The 22,500-nt window shown below is 46.7% G+C and overlaps 1 protein-coding gene and 1 long non-coding RNA gene across 10 annotated transcripts in view; one reads left to right on the top strand and one right to left on the bottom strand.

Moving 5' to 3' along the window:
* dab1a (DAB adaptor protein 1a) overlaps positions 1–22,500 on the bottom strand; it is a 202,328-nt gene that overhangs the window by 69,206 nt on the left and 110,622 nt on the right. For 4 of the 9 annotated variants that reach the window (XM_056378844.1, XM_056378849.1, XM_056378851.1 and 1 more), the window contains exon 1: positions 2,439–2,732. The exons of 1 other annotated variant lie outside the window; for it this stretch is intronic. The gene's annotated coding sequence lies outside the window, so the exon portion shown is untranslated. Of the gene's footprint in view, positions 1–2,438; positions 2,733–12,179; positions 12,236–22,500 lie in introns of those variants that run through there. 4 more of the 9 variants (XM_056378852.1, XM_056378853.1, XM_056378845.1 and 1 more) reach the window with 3 other exon arrangements.
* Positions 17,382–18,537, top strand: LOC130171065 (uncharacterized). The gene is made up of 2 exons (XR_008828072.1): positions 17,382–17,574; positions 18,142–18,537. It is a non-coding gene; the product is annotated as an uncharacterized LOC130171065 (long non-coding RNA).

Below are 22,500 nucleotides of genomic sequence, written 5' to 3'. Positions count from 1 at the left end.
GTTGTCGCCGCAGTTTTAAAGATCAATTGATTAAGTTGGAACCTGAACCGAACCCTCAGGTTTTCAGGGGACACGTTCGACCGAAACCCACCGCGCCATCGTGTGCTCAATGGCCTCCCTTACTCCTAAAGTAGCAGTGCCTTCAGTCAAACTTTACACAGCTCAAGAAACACCTTGAGCTGGATGTCAGTCTTTGCAGGTGTTGCTTTGACAGACATTTACACGGTGTCAGATAGTTTCTGTGCAGCAGAAAAACTATTCTGTGTGAAAAGGAGTCTTTCTTGATATCAGAGATACGCCATGTCTCCAGCTGAAATACAAATTCAAAGTTACAACCCGACTTTCGCAAAAGGCTGCGAAAAGCCGTAGGAACGGGAACAGTAAGCTCCGGCTTCCAATGATTTCTCGATGTCAAGACTACACAACCTAAAAGATCTTTTCTCTTCTGTTTCAAGATTTAGTCCAACATTCATTCAGGAGCATTGTGTTGCTGCTGCACAGACACAGAGCCACGACACAGCACAGGAAACATTCAGGGGGCTGAGGAGGAGGGACAGGACGGGCAGGGAGGAAAGGGAGGAAAGGGAGGCTGGAGACGGAGCAGACGGACATGAGAACTGAAAGAGGGAGAAAGAGAGCCTTCATTAGTGTTTTCTTTGAGTTTCCCCACAATTCTCTGTGGGTTTCTATGACGACCTGGAGTCGCCTGCTGGGCCCATACAGGCAGAAGTAAGAGGTCTGCCTGGCAGGAGTGGAAGAAGTATTCAAAACCTTTATCTGGTTTAAAGCAGCAGCAGCACTGGGAAAAAAGAAAGTCTAAATCTGCTTTTACAGCTCCATGTAAACAACAGCTGGAGAATGTATTTATTATATTTACAACAACTAGAAAAAAGACTGATTCATTGATGTTGCAGTAAATATTTTAAAGTTGGAACTGGTCTGAAACCAGGAGGTTAACCTGTGGAGATGCATCATGAGGTTTATGAATCTTTTACATGTAAAATCTGAATCTCATGTTTCTATGTGACACGCAGCAGCTACAATATCACAGATGAGAAGTGCTTCAACCAGCCAGCTCACAATGAAGAACAGTTGCTGAGTAATACTCACACACACACACACACACACACACACACACACACACACACACACACACACACACGCAGGTGGCTCGTCTGCACCTGCCACGCTTGTGAGTAACACACTGATTCTGCGTCTGTGATAAAAGCCGACAAACTGTCACTGAGTGTGTTTTTAATGAAACATGTAGACAGGAGTTTCTCTCTCTCTCTCTCACACACACACACACACACACACACACACACACACACACACACACACACACACACACACATATCTGCACTATCTGATGCAGGTTGTGTGCAAGACAGGGGAGAGAGAGGAGAGAGTGAGGGTCTGCAGAGCACCACAGCCTCATGATTAATGCGGCTTTTAGCTGCAGCGGAGCCTGGGCCCCCCCAAAGCAAACTGACCTGGTCGCCCATCCACACTCCTCCTCCCCTCAGTGTCTCTCTCTCTCTCATCAACCCAAACCCAGTGACTGAGAAGCAGCTATAGCCTCCACACCGCTGACTACATTCCTACACTAACACTCCATCAACATCCGCAGAACCTCCACTGTGCCGTGCAGCACTTCTTTCATCCCCCCCCCCCCACATCAGCAACACTGCCGCGGTCAGTTAGAAAGGTTGAGTGGTTCACTAAGATGGACTACAGGTTTAAAAGGAGTGTGGTCACACACTGAAATCACAGCAAATAAAGCGTGAGCAGAAAGGTCACAGAGCACCCTGCTGATGGATCTACTGACGCCTCAGCACGAGGTATAAGGAGGGTAAGAAGTCACCACGGAGAAGCTCAGCCAGGCGACACTGCTTTGGGGGGGCAGAGGACACACACCCATCAGGCAAACAGCTCACGCTACAGTGCACGTAGAGACGCAGAATAAAAACTTGCCACGGCCTCATCACTTCACAGTGAAGCTCTGAGAAACGGCGCGGAGGCTCCGACAGAGGGACGCCCTGAGACGCACACGCCGAGGAGACAGATGCCAAATGCAGCAAACCACTGTGTTCCCTCCCGCCTAACATCACACACACACACACACGCACACGCACACACACAACCTCTGACCACAATTTCAGTAAGGGGTTCACAACCGCCCGACACACACGTGCACGCGCGCGCACACAGTAAAACCCCGATGCAGCAGCAGCGGTAGATAATTCATTGCAGTGATCGGGGCAGAGCTGAGTGAATCCACAGGCTCCTCTCTGCACTAACTATCACACACCAAGCTCAAAGTACACACTTCATGCACCCTGCGCTCTGGCGGGAGCGGCACCAGACGCGGCACTTGCGCTGCACCCCCCCCCCCCCCCCCCCCCCAAAGCTCAGGCCGTTTGCACTGGCGCACTTACCTTTGCACTAGAGCGAAAAGCAGCAGTTAGTTCCCATTTTGCGAAAAGGCTTTAGAATCCATTCATTCCCGCGGTTCTGCTCCTGGTGTGTTCAGACATCCACAGTGTGCTGCAGCGGGAACAGTAATCCAGTTTTCCATCCCGGGGAGAGCGCGTGCAAGCTCCGTTACATCTTTTTCCACAATCCCCACAAAACTATGCCAGGCTTCTTTCAGCGCGTTTTTTCTCCCCCCTCCTCGCTCCTCTGCCCCCTCTTCTTCGTCTTCTTTCCTCTCCCTCTCTCCCTCTCTGAGGTTGCCTGGTTACCTCTTTTCTGTAGGCTGGTTCAGACCGCCGGCCGGCAGCCAATCACAAGGCCGGGTTCATCTTAACCCCTCCACTGCTGAACTGTCCTGATTTCCAGCTTTCAAGGAGTGGTGTTGGAGAGAGAGAGAGAGAGAGAGAGAGAGAGAGAGAGAGAGAGAGGAGAGAGAGAGAGAGAGAGGGGGGAGGAGGAAGACAGAGGAAGAAAAGCACTGGGTGGTGGGGAAGGATTTAGAAAATGTATGTTAAGAAAACTACAAGGAGGAAAAGATGAGGAGACACAGAGGAGGAGGAGGAGGAGGAAGAGGCGCTGATGGATGGATTCAGGTTTCAGATAAAAAGTTATGTATATATGTGTCCAGAGTTCAGCATCATCACTTTCTCTCCAGACAAACACACACACACACACACACACACACAGTAACAGGCCACACTCACTGAGTCATGAATGCAGCAGGCAGCAGTCATTCAGCTCAGACTATTGATTGGTTAACCACCTGCTGTGAAGTCGTGCGGCCCTAAATCGTGTGTGTGTTTGCATCTGTGTGTGAGTCATGGACTTGGCGAGCTCGCCACGGTGTGTAACCGTCGTGCTGCGAGAGCGGGGGGACAGCTCAACGCTCCAAGTTAACAATGAAGAGATATGAAGAAGAGATGAAGCGATCTCAGAGGCCTGGAGACAGAGCTCTGCCGTCTGTCCAACCATTATTGATTAATAAGACAAAAGGAGATTCTAATACGAGACTGAATCACTGTGTTCTGCCGTTTCATGCTCTTCCTGCTGCTTTCGCCCTCAAGCGTTAACATTGTTCAGCTAACCCCCCCTCCCCTCTTTAATCCACACCTCCTCCTTTCACTTTTTTGTCCCAGCACCTCCTCCTCCCCCTTTTCTCCCACACTTCCTGGCCTCAGATCATCCTCCTCTCCGGATGTGGAGTGCTGCTGTCAGGAGTTTAGGAGCCTCAGTGTGGACACAATTCCCCCCCCCCCCCCCACACACACACACTCACACACACACACACACACACACACACACACACACACACACACACACACACACACACACTTCCACATTCAAACAGCGATGTAGGTTTGGGAATATTTCCCGCTCCCTCTCAGTAAGTCAAAAGAAAAGAAAGAAAAAGAAAGGGATGTACTGTGGGTTGGGTTTCCACCATGTTGGTGGAGACATGAGAGTCAGTGGTGGAGCATTAGTCACGGAGGAATGATGCAGTCTGCTTCATTTTAAACACAATCAACTTCCTTAAAAACCTCCATCATCAGGGTTTAAAAGGACAGAGTTTGTAGACAGATGTTTACGAACAGAAGAGAGAAAACTCATCCTGCAATAGAGTTGAGCCCTCGTTCAGCTTCTACCACACTAAGTGGTAGGTTCCTGACGGATCACTGAGTCCAACATGTCGCTGTGGAAACTGAACCTGAAGACTCCCACCAACAAGATCACCTGGTTCCTCTCATTCGTCTCCAGCATCATGGTTCGACTGGCTCCACAGAGAGCTAGCTCAAAGCTTCACACACACATTAGAACAAACTAGTGCATGTTATTTTTTTATACATTTATTTAATGAGCCCCCCCCCCCCCCAGCCTCTTGTCGTTGCCACTTCACTGTTTCCTACGATAGAGTCGCACAGACTCTTACAAGCCGAGAAAAACCAACGTGAATAAATGTTTTACCACTTAAACAATGTGTCATAAAGCAGAACAAGTCAAAACAGATCAGTTTACAAATGTAATTCAGCTCTACATACATTTTATTATTATTATTATGCAGAAAGTGAAAAAAAAAAAAAAAGAGAGGTGCAGCAAATGGAAATTTTATTCAGCCTGCATGAAATTATGCAGCGGTTGAAAAACATGAAATAGATTACAGGCTGGTGCCGGCTCCACCACTGGCTTCATTAGCTGAAACGTGCAGTGATTTTAGCTCTTTCTGCCGCTGCCGTAAATCCTCAGGAGCTGCTGTAAAACACTATTCTTCTTCTCATGTCTTGGTGGGAGGCAAACAGCTTTTTAGTGCAAACAGATACAGTATGTGCTCGTTTAGCGCATCCACGCCCAACACTGAGCAAATGCTAATACTAATGCTAATACTAATACTAATAATAATACTAATACTAATAATAATACATTGTATTTATAAAGCGCTTTTCAAGGTAATCAAAGACGCTAACAGAAACAGAAACTGAAGTTAAAGGGACGAGTAAATGTGGAGACTCTACACCTTTAAATCCAACCATTATGAGCAAAGATGTCGCTGTTAGCTGTTAGAGTTGATATCCGTATCATCACTACGAACAATGTATTAAAACTTCTTTTAAATCCTTATTTCTCCATGAACGTTTCCTCCTCATCCCTCCGTCAATCCCCTCATCCTTCCTGTCCTTCCTCCCTGGTCCCTCACCATTCTCCGCTCCCTTCATCTTTCCGTCCTCTGGTCTGTTTTCCTGCCTAAGTAGAGCTGTAGTTTACTCCCTCTATCTGTGCAGAGCCCTCCTGTCTATCTCCCTCCCTCAGTATCTCCCTCCCTCACCCACCTTCCTACTCTCTCTCTCACTCTATCTGTCTCAGCTTGGCTGCACAGATAAATCCTGGATGCTCATATGGGCAAGGCAGCAGCTTTCTTTCACCCTTTCCTCTCACTCCCGTCTCACTCACACACACACACACACACACACACACACACACACACACACACACACACACACACACACACACCTGCAGTGATGTAATCGCATAAACACACAGCACTTTCTCACAGACACACACGTGGCTCTTTTTGGGGTGATCCATGGGAATCGTCCAGATGGATATGAGCTCCAGTGAGAATGTGAAGGTCAGCTCCCTCGTGACATTCACACAGAACACTTTCACATTGTTTCCTCTAATTCACACATACACCGAGAGAGAGAGAGAGAGAGAGAGAGAGAGAGAGAGAGAGAGAGAAAGTTGGGGACAGACAGGGAGAGAAGAGACAGAGACAGAAAACCAGAGAAGAGGACAAAGAATGGAAATTTATGCAGATTATCAGCAAAACGGGTCAAACTCGTTAAAGGCAACAAAGGCAGCTCTCTAATTGCCTGAGCACAGCTCTGCACTGCTGAGCTACTGTAGAGGCAGCAGGGTACAGTGCTGTAGGGTATGACAGTTCATCATTGGACATACAGTAAGCCTGGTTAAAACCTTAAGCCATGTGACACATAACATGTTGACCAACATCCGGTAAACTGCACATACATCAGATTTGGGTAAGAAGCATTAAAACAAGGTCAGATATGAACGACGGAGCCGTAATCTGTCCCTCCACAGACGAGACAACGAGACGTGGACGTGGACGGATGAAACCTGGAGCACGTGCTTCTAGTCAAAGTGCAGCAACTGAACAAACTGCAGGTTTCCAGTGTGAGAGGAGGCAGCAGCAGGAAAGACAGTTTAATTCCCTGCATCCAGCTAATGGAGCAGCTCACAGGATAAACAGGTTCTGGATGTTGCTCATGCATTCAGCCAATGGCATACTGACACAGCATGTGCACACACGCACACACGCACACACACACACACACACAGTAAACATCTCCTCATTCAGTGCATGTGCCTCAGTCGTGTTCAACATGTATATCAGAAGCTTTCCAATAACATCTTCTGGTTAAAAGCTGATTAGTTATCCTTACATTAAAGACCCTCCTCCAATGAACATCAAGTGTTCCACCTCATTAACGTCCATATGATGTTTTTATATAATACGACAGGTACAGGTACAACAGATATAAGTCATATCATGAATGAAATAATCATCCACACCATGACTGAATGTTTCCACCTTGAGCTGCAGTCAACCAATCACAGTCTCATAAACACAGATTCAGGGTTTCATACATCACAGACCTCAGGAACCAATCCTGTCAACCTGTGGGGGCGGGGCTAAATACACCCGAAACCTTGTCAGTAGAAAGAGAGAGAGTTAGCATTAGCCCAACAATTAGCCAAACACTGTGCCAGCCACTGCCATTTACAAGCTAACAAACAACATAAACAAATAAAAGATGCTAACTGCGCTAACGGTTCTGACCCGTCTGCTAGTCTCTGGTTCTGGTCTCAACAGACTCCTCCTCTGAGTCTGGGTCTGACTGAGTCTCTCTGATGTTTCCTCCTCTCACCATCTTCACACTCTCTGCTCTCTCACCTGTCCACCTGGAGCCAGCAGGTGGTGGGCGGGGCTTACCTACTCCCTCACCTCTCAATGAGGAAGTAAGAGTAGATGTGTTTACAGTGTTTGTTTTTTTTTCACTTTTTATGTGTGAAAACATTAATTTAAAGAAAACACAAATCACAGCAGAGGATTAAAACACGTCTGGAGGAAGTTTGAGGGTTTATTTTGATTGGCTGATAAACAGATCACCAGGCTGCAGGCTCATACTAACAAAAGTGCTACAGACACAAAAGATTTTGATTTCTATCTAGAAAATATGGCAATGGCTGGATTTCACCCACGTCCTATGGGATGCAGCTACAGGATCTCTGCTGCTGTTTCCTTCATGTAAATACTCTGCACACTATTAAAAGCTGAGACTGTTGGGCTGCGTGGCTCGCTGCCGTCACGTGACCTTGTAATCAAACATCAGCTGACGCCTGTAAATGACACAGTCTCCTCTGAAAACGTGTCAATACGTCTGGAGGTGAATTTGAGAGACGCATCTAAACTGGAACGAGATTAGCTTTGACCCGTCTCACCTACTGAATCCTACAGCGCTAATGAAGCCGCCAACACTGGGCTGTCGTATGTGAGTGAGAGAGTGAGAAGCCAGACCACCAGACCCTCCCACAGAGGAAATATCACAGCTGAACCATGTCTTTCAAAAAGCATGCCACTCTTCAATAACTCAGATGTGTCAGGATATCAAACATCTGACAGACGTGAAGAGAGTGAAGGAGCGCGGCGAGACGAGGGAGGTGAGGGGAAATACAGTGAATCTGAAAACGCTCACATGCAGATGGAGATGTGACAACGCCACAGATTATTCTTATTGTACCGTCGTGTTATTAAACTGAGAGACAGAGAGAGAGAGACAGAGAGAGAGAGACAGAGAGAGAGACAGAGAGAGACAGAGAGAGAGAGAGACAGAGAGAGAGAGAGAGAGAGAGACAGAGAGAGACAGAGAGAGAGAGAGAGAGACAGAGAGAGAGACAGAGAGACATAGAGAGAGAGAGACAGAGAGAGACAGAGAGAGAGAGAGAGACAGAGAGACATAGAGAGAGAGACAGAGACACAGAGAGAGACAGACAGAGAGAGACAGAGAGAGAGAGAGAGACAGACAGACAGAGAGAGAGAGACAGAGAGACAGAGAGAGAGACAGAGAGAGAGACAGAGAGAGAGACAGAGAGAGAGAGAGACAGAGAGAGAGACAGAGAGAGAGAGAGAGACAGAGAGAGACAGAGAGAGAGAGACAGAGAGAGAGACAGAGAGACATAGAGAGAGACAGAGAGAGACAGAGAGAGACAGAGAGAGAGACAGAGAGAGAGTAAATCTAGGTGACAGGTTGACTTGTATGAAGTTGATACAAGGGAAGGGGAGATTGTGTGTGTGTGTGTGTGTGTGTGTGTGTGTGTGTGTGTGTGTGTGTGTGTGAACCCTCAGGGGGTTAGATATAAAGATGTGCTGAGTTGAGATGTCACACATGTTTATGTTTCGTCAGGATGTGTAACTTTCAGGGCTTTTGCCTCTGGGAGGATCCATCATATTTCATTAACACTTCTCATGCATACACAGACATGGAACATGTGAACACACGTTCACCAGTTTCCCTCCGAACAGAGGGGAAGTAAAGGGGAAGTAAAGGGGAAGTAAAGGGGAAGTAAAGGGGAAGTAAAGAGGAAGTAAAGGGGATGTCCCCCCCCCCCCCCCCCCCCCGGCAGTCTGAACTGATGGTTCTCCATCAGCCCTGACGTCCTGAACCGCTCTGACAAACAAACACCAGCTGCAGCAGAAACATCCCGTCCGTCCAAAGAAAGATGGTCTCTGACAGTTTGATCAGAATGTGACGCTGTATTGATCCCCACCTACATACGTTCTACATACGTTAAAGCGGCCGCCCGTTGCCGCAGCAACTCTGGTTTGTGTGTGAAAGACAATTATGTGTGTGAGTTGAAAAGATTAGGACGAAACAAACGCGGCTGCATTAATCCCACGCTGAAGTATTTTGTGAATGTGTGCATGTAACATAATAGGAACATAATTTGTGTCTGAGAAGTAATTAAAGGAGTTTATTAGGAGGAACAGATTAACAGGGTCTTACTGGAGGTGACAGCATTAGCAGCAACATTAGTAACTGATGATTTTTGTTTTTTTCCTATAGTAGTTAATGAAGCTAATTTTCATCTCCTTTCTGTTAGTGACGATTCTGCAGCTCTTCTTTGTTTATCTATTAATTCATGCAGGAGTTACAAGAAGAAAGTTCAATGTGAAATAATGTAAAGCGTGATTAAAAACAGGAAGTGCGGCTCGTGGTTCATCACTCTTAAGTGTCCCCTGGAAACTCTTGCAGTCACTTGTGCTACCTGCAGCGTGTTTGCAGCTCAGGTGTTTTCAGATTGATGAGGATATTTTCTGAATTAGCTGGTATTTGTCTCTTTGCATGTGTTCTGTGAAGGTGCAGCATGTTGAGCTCTCAGGGCCACCGTACAAACTGTACAACCTGCTGTTTACTATCTAATACAACATATAAAACCACAAACGTGTTTAGATCTTACTGCGTTTGTGCCAAAACATATAACATATAACTTTAGACACAACCTGCCTCAATGTAAAACCTCAATAAGGAACTTCCTCTCTGCTGTTCTTCTACACTTCTACATAAAACATGGGCCTGGCATCTTTCTACAGCAGCTGCAAAGACTCTAGTGAAGTGTGATGTGTGAGCCGATGCTCCCGGAGAGAGCCGTCATGAAGAGAACTTCTCAGACACCAACACTGACAGCTTCTCTTGTGGTCGAGACGGGCTGCATACTACTAAACTGGTAAATATAAATGACTAAATATATATATAAATACAACAGGTATTTCCTTATTGTACAAGAGCATCAATCAGGCAACAATCACAGACCAAATTAATTCAAAGTCGAGACCTTTGCAATCATACATTCATCCTTCCTCCTTTACTGTAAAACCAAACGTCTCCTCTGATATCTCCATCCTGGATAAACATCTCCTCAAAATGCCTCGTCCCTGAGCACTGAGAACCAGCACATCTACCTTTATCTATGAAGAAATACACTGAGATGATAGAAATCAAATCCAGAAATCATCAGTGTGAACTGAAGATCTGCTGCTGCTACAGTCCTCCTGACAACCTGCTCCACCAGGCTGAGGAGACATGATGCTGACCCCCATCGACCTCCGGTAAACCCTGAGAACCAGAGCGAATCCTCTCCTAACCCTTAAGAAGAGGTGTGTGTGTGTGTGTGTGTGTGTGTGTGTGTGTGTGTGTGTGTGTGTGTGTGTGTGTGTGCTTGTACTGGGAGAGAGAGTGAAAGAGGGCAGAGGAGGTGTAACGAGTCAAACTGACACAGTCTGGGTGTATTCTCAACACTGTAAATAATGCAGCGCCGGCTGTTTCTCATGGATGTTGTCTTCATTCATTTTTAACTGGTTCACTTACACAGTAGTGCTGCAGCTCTACTCCTCTATGTGCAGGTAAACAAGTGCAGGCATGTCTTTGATATGATAAACTCAGCTTGCAGTGGAGGTCACACTCAGCGTGCAGGTTAATCGGCTCACTGCTAATTGTTTTTTTTTGATTGTTGGAGGTAATTAAAGCTTAAAAACCCTCAGATTTCTGGAGTAGTATCGGCACCTTCAATCTCTCATGCTACGTCTTTGGTAACGATGAAACGTAAAGACTCCAGTGACTCTGGGATTCATTTAAACTTGAGGTTTTATATTTCAGAAATATTTTGTTTTTGTTTTGAACAGCTACAAACTGCAAAACCCACAGTCTCATAAAATCTCCCCAATTAGCCCAACGTGTCTCTCCACGTCAAGATCATTTCAACTCTGTTGTTTATTGCATTTTCTTCTTTGCAAACATAGAAAGAGAAATATCACAGTAAAAGCAAATGCTAGTGTTTTTGTTTTTTTCCCCAGAGTGGATTTTTCCTGTGATCCGTGCAGCTGAAAGCAAAGGACACAGCAGGAGCTGCAGCCCTGTCTGTGCTTTCTGAGGCCTGACAATACAGCTAACTGCATTACATTAGTTCATATGGTCAGACACACTGTTGATGAAACCCTCTAACCTCCACCTCGGCCGTAACTCACAGCGTGTGTGTGTGTGTGTGTGTGTGTGTGTGTGTGTGTGTGTGTGTGTGTCTGGGTTGGTGAGTGAGGGCTGCCTGGGGCTCATTGCTCATCTCAGTGGGTATAAATAGAAAAATAGAGAGGCAGGAATATAAAAGCATCATGGTGTGTCTGTGGGGTGGGGGTGGGGGGGTGGAGGGATGGGGTGGGGGGGCTGCTCACAGCTAAAAAACATCAGATCTGATAGCAGGTGGAGGGGCTGCAGGATTCAAAGATAAACAAATGTTGGCTCTAAACAGCAGGTTGAGCTTGTTGCATTGAAACCGTGAGGTGCAGCGTCACACAGACAGAACATGTCCAGTACAACTCCACGTCAACCTGTCGACGTTCATTAAAGTTTCCAATGAACGATCGATTTCTGATACAAGATCAGCCTGTTTTTACTTATTGTGCCTGTTATTGTTTCTAACGAAGCTCAGCACCAGCTTCCATTCAGTTCTCTCTCTCACCCCCACTGCTTGTAATCAGCTGACTTCAGGTGTTCTTTAACCAATCAGATCGCACCACGATCTCTACCTGCCAATCACGTTGAAATGTGTGTGTCCCCCCCCCCCCCCTGTTCTGGCATTGTTGTCCCTCCCCAGTGTTTGTGTGATTAGTGAGACGTGTGGAGATGGAAGCTGCACATCTTCTATTCCATCACAGTCTGTTCTATTTGCTGCGTCTCCATCTGTATTCTGGACTCGTATGGATTTGATTTAAATATTCTATTGTAGTCGCCGTCGCCGTCTGCCATGTAAACTCATTTAACCTGTGTCCAAAATTTATGAAACCTATGAGTCACTGTCATTTTGCATCATCACTGATAGAAGGAGAATCACACAAAAGGTCATTCTTACATCCATAAAACATGGGAGTCTGTTAGTAAGTACTGCAACGAGCCGCGGACACTATCACAGAGGGCGCCGTGCATGTGCAGGAAACTCACACTCAGCAGGCTTCAATGAAAAGGCAGAGGAAGAAAACTGTGAACACAGAACTGAGGGAGTGATTTAGTTACAGAAGTAACAGAACAATAGCAGGTTGTGATGTGATGACGGGGCGAGATGCGTCTGATGTACATACATACCTGGGTGTCACCACACCTGGAGTCCATATCACTGCTCCTCAAAGAAGGAAATGCACCTGGAGGAGGAGAGGGGGGGGGGGGGGGGGGGGGGGGCAGAGCATTACGAAAAAGCACTTGTCAGGTAGCCCTTCAGAGTATCATTACAATACCAGTGTGTGTGTGTGTGTAATTTTCTTTGTAGGCCTCCAGTCACCGGCGGGGAGATGAGATCATTACCTGTGACTGTGAGGCTAATGTCACACACACACACACACACACACACACACACACCACACACACACACACACACACACACACACACACACACACACACACACACACACACTAAAGAGGCTAATATGACAAAACTATGGTGACCGCGGGGCTCGTCTCCATTTGGATAAGACAGCCTGTTTTACAACCAGCTTCCACCAGCAGCAGACGACAGAACAAGAGGATGGAGAGATGAGGGAGGAGAAAGGAGGGAGGAGGGAGGAGAGAGGAGGGAGGAGAAAGGAGAGAGGAGGAGGAGGGAGGAGAGAGGAGGAGAGAGGAGGAGAGAGAGGAGAGAGAGGAGGAGAGAGGAGGAGAGAGGAGAGAGAGGAGGAGAGAGGAGGAGAGAGAGAGGAGGAAGAGGAGGAGAGAAGAGAGAGGAGAGAGGAGGAGAGAGAGGAGGAGAGAGGAGGAGAGAGGAGTGAGGAGGAGAGAGGAGAGAGAGGAGGAGAGAAGAGAGAGGAGAAAGGAGGGAGGAGAGAGGAGGAGAGAAGAGGAGGAGAGAGGAGGAGAGAAGAGAGAGGAGAAGGAGAGAGGAGGAGAGAGAGGAGTGAGAGGAGGAGAGAGGAGTGAGGAGGAGAGAGGAGAGAGAGGAGGAGAGAAGAGAGAGGAGGAGAGAGGAGGAGAGAGAGGAGGAGAGAGGCGGAGAGAAGAGAGAGGAGAGAGGAGGAGAGAGAGGAGTGAGAGGAGGAGAGAGGAGTGAGGAGGAGAGAAGAGAGAGGAGGAGAGAGGAGGAGAGAGGAGGGAGGAGGAGAGAGGAGAGAGAGGAGAGAAGAGAGAGGAGAAAGGAGGGAGGAGAGAGGAGAGAGGAGGGAGGAGAAAGGAGAAGGAGGGAGGAGGAGGAGGAGAGAGGAGGGAGGAGGAGAGAGGAAGAGAGAGGAGAAAGGAGGGAGGAGAGAGAGGAGGAGAGAGGAGAGAGGAGGAGGAGAGGAGAGAGAGAGAGGAGAAGGAGGGAGGAGAGAGGAGAGAGGAGAGAGGAGAGAGGAGGGAGAGGAGAGAGGAGAGAGAGGAGGAGAGAGGAGAGAGAGGAGGAGAGAGGAGAGAAGAGAGAGGAGAAAGGAGGGAGGAGAGAGGAGAGAGGAGAGAGGAAGAGAGAGGAGAGAGAGGAGGAGAGAGGAGAGAGAGGAGGAGAGAGGAGAGGAGGAGAGAGGAGAAAGGAGGGAGGAGAGAGGAGAGAGGAGAGAGGAGGGAGGAGAGAGGAGAGAGAGGAGAGAGGAGAGAGGAGAGAGGAGAGAGGAGAGAGGAGGAGAAAGGAGGGAGGAGGGAGGAACAACAGAGGGATGAATAGAGGAACATCTAATTGGAGACACGGTGGGAACAAACGGCCACCTCTCTCTCTTCCTGGTGGAGGAAATGAAAGCCGAGCGCTGTACGGAGAGGAAGGTACAGCTGCAGACACAATGTATGGAACCGAATAAGCTCGTTAGCAGAGGTGGGACTGTGAATGACAGATTGGGGGGGGGGGGCTAATGGGGAGGGGTAGAAGTGGGTCACAAGGTGGGGATGGCTGGCCTGGCCTCTAATTAACTTCTCCCTCAGCCCTTTGGCTCTTACTTCATATTCTGCAGCTTCACAATACGACAACATGACAGTCTGCAGCGTGCGTGTGTGTGTGTGTGTGCACGTCTTTCTATGGTTGTGAGGACTCATTAAGTTTTGAAACATCTCTGTGAGGACATTTAAGTTGACTGTAGGTCAGGCTGATGAACAGTCATGCCATCACTGCTGCTTCCTGCCTCGTCTTTCCACACTGAGTTTGCCTTTACAAACAGTCATCGATAATAATTATTATCCGTTGTTGCTGAGCGGTTGAAAAATTCATGTGTGTTTTGTTTACCTCAGAGCAACAGAGAGCATTGGAAAACTACAGTTTTATTATTATTGACATGATGAAATTATAGCCTACATGTGCTTTCTGTGTGCAGTTCACATGTCCCCCACTTCATGCTGTAATAACACGCACTTCCTAAAGTGGTTAGAAATATAATAATATTTAAATGAAACAGTACTTATGAACATAGAGGCCATATTTATAATATTTGCACCATAAGCAAACAGGGTTAGTGTGTAAAGCTGCTGTCTGATGGTTAGTGCGAGGGTTGTTTGTTATTGTTTCAGTAAAAGCCCGAACACGCTTCTCTCTCTGCGATGAAGCAACATACGTTGTGTTGCGTGTTTCTGGTGTAATACATCATGGGAGATTATCCAGAGTCTCAGCTGCTCTGTGAATCTAGTAAATAATTGTAATACACACCATTAATACCGCATGACCTCACAGCAGGCTTATTAAAGGCTCCAATTATGAACATATTATGAACAATTTCAAGGGTTGCATTATGTGAGATGAAATCTGTATCTCCTCTCTCTCTCATTTACTCCGTGTGTTTGTTCTTCTGCATGCAGCCTGTTTCCAGCGGAGAGAGTTTAATGTATAAGATGCACAACAAACATTATGTAGTTAGTCATTGTGGCACAAATGGAAAAAAAACTAACTGAAGACTAATTTCATACAGCAGGATAATAAAGCTGGAGGTGCTCTGTGTTTATTCTCACACTGCTCAGATGCTCAACAACACCCCCCCCCCACTGAAATACATATGGTGATGCTGATAACACCCCCCCACACACACACACACACACACACACACACAACACACACACACACACACACATCTCCTCCTCTCTCTTGTTCAGATATAACCCTCTGAGGTTTGAGGGTATTTTCTCAATTTTTAAATATTCTATTAAATTCACCTTTTTATTAAAAGGTACTTACATGACATGATGTAACATAATACCGAAGTCTTTATATCACACTTTTAAAAACAAGCTCAGCTCTTTCTATAATGAGCCCCCCCCCCACCACCCTTTTGTTTCAGAGTGCTTTGTAAACAGATAATTTGCTGCAAATGCTGAAAAATTGAAGCTCGGTTTGTGAAATCAATCAAATCTCTTGTGAAAACAAACCTTTACTGATGTGGATGAATTGTTTTGGAGCTTGAAATGGATTTATCAAAGGCTTGGGTTCCTAAAAACAGCACAATATATGAGTTAAATAGTAGATAAAAGTATAATAAATGCCTCAAATGAACCAAATATTAGAGGCCTCCTTATTGGCCTTCTGGCTCCGGCTGTGAGTCACATGATCTCTAAGAATATGAGGCGGAGGTTGAAGAGTCTACAGAGTCTAACAACATTCGAACCACGTGTCTGTTCTGTATTACCCCAAAGATATTAGTAGAAACGTTCCAGACCTCAGAGGGTTAATGTTGTGTTCTGTTTCTATTACTTAAGCATCACATTAGCATTACTGTCGAGCACAAACAGTGTTAACAATGCAATTTACAAAAACGTGTGATTTAACCCTTCACACTGCCCCCCCCCCCCTGCCCCCTCTCTCACCTCCCAAACACGCACACCCACGATGTGTCCCGCTCACAATCATGTTGCAATCATGTGAAAACGCGTAGGAATATTAAATATTAACTGCACATAAATTCTAGGCAAGCAGAATATGAAATGAATTAATCATGGCGTACAAGACCGTCTAGATTCTTATCCTTTATCCTTATCTGCCTTCATGTGCTGCGCAGGAAATGAACAGTGGCCGGATCCCAGTGTGTGTGTCGTATGTACGTGTGTGTGTGTCCGTCCATCTGAAGCCTGTCACTATGACAGAAAGTACGTTTATCGCCGCCATTTCTTCTAATGTCACTGTCAGTTCACTCTGAGCCTGTGGACACTGTCCTATAATGTCTTCTGACAAGGAGCTTTCTAAAATGACCCTGATGATGTCATAGTGATGTCAGCAGGGTCACTGTAGCTTGGGCTTGGAGACGACACATTTTATAACAGAAAGCCTGCAAAAGTTGCTAAGGATTTTCTGCATTATGGGAAGTGTTATGATCCTGTGTTTTAAGAGATTGATTCACAGTAAGGTCGGGAACACGCTGGATGCGTTGCGTGTGCGTGGCGGCTGCATAACGTCTTGGTTTTCATTTCGGCGCCCATGCTAACAGGTTGGAGCGGACACACTGCCTCACAGCTGCGTCACGTGATCCAGAGATTTGGCGTTTGTGTGTTTTTACCTGTTGACCTGTTTATGTCATAGTCACATCATAACAGTCATATGAAATAAAACTGACACCTTCCACTATAGTTTCAATGTCAAGACTGAAACTGAATATGATACAGACATAAAAAAATATACTTCTGAACCATTTTGGCAGCTGCATGTGGAGACAGAGACATTTTACTGACGTTTTCTGTCAAAAAGAAATAAGAAATTCGAGTAGTGGAGTAGAGAGACAGAGCTGCAGCAACAGCAACGCAGAGACGCAGCAGTTCAGCGACGCAGCCGCCACGCACACACAACGCAGGCAGTGTGTTCCTGGTGTGAGGACTAAAAACTGAAAGTCAGGCTTCTGCTGACTGAGGTTTTGACCACTCTTAAACCCCCCCCCCCTTCATAAAGTTGAGTGTCACTCTGTCAAAATATATTATTCATGGCAACAAAGGTTTATACAAAATTACAAAAAAAAAAAAAACATTGAGAAGCGCGACGAGGAAAAACTCATCAAGTCTCTTTCAAAGCCACAATTTAGGACCAGCACTGGTTTGCTTTGGGAATGACTCTCTCTCTCTCACGCTTGATGGCCCCCCTGCATGCTCCTAATAACCCATGATGAGTCCTCCACACTTGAGCACCCTCCCATCAGACACCCGCTGAGACCTACACACACACACACACACACACACACACACACACACACACACACACACACACACACACACAATCTACCCCTGTGTGTCGGACATACAGGGGTGTGGATGATGACAGCCATCAGTGGGGCAATTAATGGGCCCATCCCCTGGTTACAATACAACAGAGGAGTGGAAGGAGCAGAACAACAACATAAGCCAATATGACTGGATCCTGACGGTATGAGTAGCCTAGCATGCTCCTCCCACTTGGACCCGAAAACCCAGAACCCCAGCCGGCAGTGATGAAAAGACGTGGTGAAGGAGGGAGACGGGGGAGTGAGGAAGTGGAATAGAGAGAGCGTACAGGAAAACACACAGTTCAAAGATAAGGAGGTGAAAAAACAGAAACGAGACGAGGAAAACACGCCAGAGCTCAGAGGTAAGAACTAGCCCAGATCTGGTTCTGTCTTACACCAGGAGAGGGAGAGAAGAGGGAAGGAGTGAGTGCAGGAGCCAAGTGAGCATGGAGAAAGTGATGGAGGTAAGACAGAGAACTGAGCGGGAGGCATAAAGGAGAGGTGGACGGGGGGGGGGGTGCAGACACAGGACCATGCCTGTAGCATACTGATGCTGCTGTAAGACATGCAGTCAGCGTGGCCTCAGCTAAGCAACCAAGCATGTGCTGCAGAGGGCTGGGCTGCCTCATAACAGTGTGTGTGTGTGTGTGTGTGTGTGTGTGTGTGTGTGTGTGTGTGTGTGTGTGTGTGTGCGTGTGTATTGTGAATTAAGACGTGTGGAAATAATACAATAAATGAAAGACGGGATTAAAAAAAAACATGCAATCACTGTGAGAACATGAGTTTGACTGTGAGTACACATGTGCAGCTGTGTGTGTGCGTGTCTGTGTGTCTGTGTGTGTGTGTGTGTGTGTGTGTGTGTGTGTGTGTCGTGTGCTGCAGTGGGCGGCCGGTTGTTCATTATGCTGTGTGTGTCTCCTCCTGCAAAGCCTCTGTTATCACAACACAGAGCCCCAGCAGCTCCTGCACCGGCTCTGTTTCCATACCTCAGTCCCAGGGGAGCTCCTGCTCTGCTCCTCAAGGACGACTCGCTGGAGCCCCAGGAGAAACACACACCACCACAACCAGCAACTCCTGCTGAGCGACTTGGGACAACATAAAGAAAGCAAGTCTTTGTGTTTGTTTCTGTTCATTGTAAATCGCATTACATGGAGGAAGAAGGAAAAATATAGTTTTATATTTCAAGAGGGGGCAGGACTAAATAAGAAACAACACGGCTGAGCCGCGACGAACCGCCGTAAATCATGTATTTGACTTGTTGTGTTTCCATTCAGCCTGTCTGTGCTCACACATACAGTAATACTGACATTAAAGCTGTTCTCACTGACGTGTTCTTGTGTTTCTGTTGTCAGACGACGGAACGAGTGACTGAGACGCAGCTCATTAACATCACACCTTCACTTCTGAAGCTTTTCAAAGCTGCTGCTAAAATCCTGAATTTTAGAACCACGACGCCGTCTGACAAAAAAAATCACACACAGCCGCCATCTGCATCACAAACTGCTGCTCCGCCCCTCCGAAATAAAAGTCTCTCAATCAGTGACATGTGTGTTATGTTGACAACACTGCAGCTGCAACACCCCCCATTAGAAATAGCTTGGACTCAACGGGCCAATCAGGAAACTCCCAACACTCTGACCAATGGTGTAACTTCATGACCCAGTCTCGTCTCTCTGCTTGTGTTTGTGAGCAGGATCCCAGACCCAGCTCCCTGACTGGGCGTCGCTCTGGGGTCTGCAGGTGAGAGCTTCGTCATGGAGTACGTCAGGGTCACTCTCTCCGAAGTCATTATAAAATTTAAGTGCTTTCTTTTGAATGTTTATAATTGGTGGGTGTCGTCCTAATTCTGCTCCGCTGGATAATGGGTTAGCAGTATTCTGCACACCTCCCAACCATCAAGGGGAATTCTACAGCAGGGTCCAATAATTTCAGCCAGATTTGAACTGCACAGGAAATTAAGGGATGTTTAGTAGCTCAACGGTATCTAGCAAGGATTTCTAATGGTGGTTCTGGAGTCTGATCACGTGTGTCTTGGTGAGATTGGCAGTCCAGGCCCAGGTCTGGGAGAGGTGGTGCTGGTTGGAGACAGGAGCATGAGATGGTGTGTGTGTGCTGGGCTGGTGCCAGCTGCTCCATGCTCCCGTCTGTTCATTGATGAACATGTTGAAGACGGCTGGACTCCGGCTGAAACCCGGCTTTGGGAAAAGAAGTCTGTAAGTTCAGTGCCAGTCTTGACGGCGCACTTGTTGTTTGTGTACACAGAGTTAATGATGTCACAGCCCCCCCCCCCCAACAGTATTCGCAGCAGACACTTTTGCCAAATTGAATCGAAGGCTTTTTTGAATTCAACAAAACAGGAGGAAGATTTGCTTTTGTTTTTGTTTATTTGTTAATGTCTCTTTCTCTTCCCGCTCTATTTGACTCTGTCCAGGAGACAACAGGAGGCCTGCTCGTCCTTTGTGTCTCACTCAATCCCTCATCTTCACCCGTCTCTCAGAAAGAGATCCAGAAATGGATTTCATGGGGCGTCGTGTAGCGTAGTGGTTTAAGCAGGCGCCCCATGTGTAGAGGCTACAGTCCTCGCTGCAGTCGGCCCCGGTTCGAATCCCGCATCGGACGGCCTTTCACTGCATGTCATTCCCCCTCTCTCTGCCTCCCCGTTTCCTGTCACTCTCCACTGTGCTGTCCATTAAAGGCATAAAAAGCCCAAAAAAATATACTTTATAAGAAATGGATTTCATTCATTAGCAGAGATGAGAACAGCTTGAAGGGGCGACAAGTGTTGTTTTTCTGTGTCTCTCAAAGTGTGTCACACGGTGGAAAAAAAAAAAGCAGGAAAATAAAAAAGAGGGGAAAAACGCTCTCCTCCATCTTTAATGAAAGAGAATGAGAGGAGCTGTCGCGTTCTGTCTCCCACTGCTCCACCACAACCTGATTACTGCCTGATGATGATGGCACTACTTCCTAACATCTAATTGAAATAATTGTGTGTAATCACTTTAAAAGACTGGCAGGAGACACGCCAGCGATGAGAAGTAGTTAAGAAAGGCAACGGCATTTTAATTGAATCTTCGCAGATGCATCTGATTCCATCAAACAAGTGTAAAACCACCAGGAGACAGACAGAGACACAGCGGTGGCACAGTTCAATTGAGAGATGAATGGTGGGGTAATGGGTTTTGGGGGCTGTGAAAGGGAGCAGGGTTTAGGTGGATATGCTTCAGCCATTCTCTCATACTCGCTCACTTTATCCCACATAATCTGTAAGAAATCTTGTGAGCAGCGCGCTGTATCCAGGTTCTAACAAGCCGATCTTTAACACAGTATTTCACACAAACAAGCCAGACGAGGATTCTGAACCATTAACTGCCGACGCTCTAAAACCTCCTTCTCCGGCTCTGCTGGCGATGACACAGCAAAGACAGCTGGCGGGTTTTGTTGGGATGGATATTATAACTAAAATGCTCCATCTGGACCTCCGTGCAGAGTCATCGCTGTTTCACGGGCCCGTGCACCACGGGGCCACTCTGTGGGTTTCTAAAGGCCCATATCGCACAGCGAGCCCGGGCCGGGGAGAGCCTGTCCACAGCCATTTCCCCACTCTTTAATCTCAGCGGCCGACTGGAGAGAGCGGCGCCGCACATTCCATTAATGTAAAGTGGGGCTTGAAGGTCTGTAATTTATTGGCTCTGCAGACTCGCCTCCCCTCATCTCACTCATACTGGCTCCCGGCCACCAAATACTCCCCCTGATACCCGCCGACATGCAGCACCCTGCACTCTTTCTTTCCCCCCTTTACCTCCTTCTCCCTCTATTCTCCTCTGTCGCATCACCTCTCTGTGCTGCTTCCTGTCTGCTGCGCTCTCGTCAAAGCTTCACAGCCATCCCTCTCTCAATAGCTCTCTAGCTTTACACATCATGTGTACATTCAGAGATCCTCCTGCAGAACCGTCATCCGGTCAGAATTATCTGAACATTTGGTTCTGGTTGTTCCCAACGGTTCTGCTGTGAGAGAATGAGGTGAGGAGTCCAGCTGCTTCAGCGCCTGCAACACTGATTTAATGGATAATAGAGAAAGGGAGGAGGAAGGAGGTAGTATCATCCTAAAGCCGAGAGAAATGAATATAAGGTGACAGGTTTTTCTCAGTGAATTAAGAGGAGCGGGTGGTTTATGTAACTAGAGAGAAAGCTGGTGTTTCTTCTCTCCAAGCTTTTTGTTCACTCAGTTATTTGATCAGTAATTTAACATTAGTGCGGACAGCCTTTCTCAGTCTTTCAGAGTTTTTGTTTGTAAAACCAAACTCAAACCGACTGCTCTTCACCAAACTGGAGTCATTCCCTCCAAGTAAGAGTCGGAGCATCTTTTTAAACATACACGCTAACAGATAAAGCTAAAGGAGAAGGATTTCTTTTGTACTGAAAACTGGTTTTCAGGAAGTTCCATAAGAGGAGCACCACACCTTCCTGATGATGCACTGTGCAGGTGCTTATGTTGTTTTTAGTAATTTCATGCTACGTCCACAAAACTACAGCAAAATCAGAAATAACCTCCGTCCTTACCAACACGCCTGAAAACATATCACATGCTCAGTGTAGGCGTGCAGTGTAAACAGGAAGCAGTTGGTGAGGTGCAGAAAATACTAAATGGGCTGCACTTATATAGCACTTTACACTGCAAGCCACATTCACCCATTCACACAGCGCTTTCTTCTACACATCACTCCACGCCACACACACAGTCACACACTGACGGAGCGGCCATCAGGAACATGTGGGCTGAAGGAGCTTTTGATTAGTGGACGACTCGCTCTACCTCCTGAGCCACTACACCTCCACTACGAACAAGGAACAGCAGAGGCAATTTAATTTAACAATTTAACCCTCTGAGGTCGACGGATGTTTCTATTAAAATCTTTGTGATGACACAGAGTAGAAATACGGTTTAAATGTTGTGAGAATCTGTCGACTCTCCAACTTCCTTTATATATTCTTGTGAGATCGTACGTGACTCACAGCAAAATGTGGCTAAAGTGACAGACACTACGACTCAGCCATATCACAAAATCTCATGTGAGGCGTTTATCTACGATTTTACTCACATGTTGCACTATCTTCATGAACCTATTTCAAACACCAAAACAATGTGGCTCAACAAATTCATGCTTCAATTTTTCAGCATTTGGGCCAAACGATCTCTCTGCTCTACGACAGAGAGGGACGTCGTGACAGAGAGACTGTTCTGAGAACTGTGACACAAAACACTTGAGTATTATTTATATGGAGGTTAT

The sequence above is a fragment of the Seriola aureovittata genome, chromosome 6, assembly GCF_021018895.1.
Source record: "Seriola aureovittata isolate HTS-2021-v1 ecotype China chromosome 6, ASM2101889v1, whole genome shotgun sequence".
Taxonomy (NCBI): domain Eukaryota; kingdom Metazoa; phylum Chordata; class Actinopteri; order Carangiformes; family Carangidae; genus Seriola; species Seriola aureovittata.
This window is presented reverse-complemented; position numbering and strand designations above follow the sequence as displayed.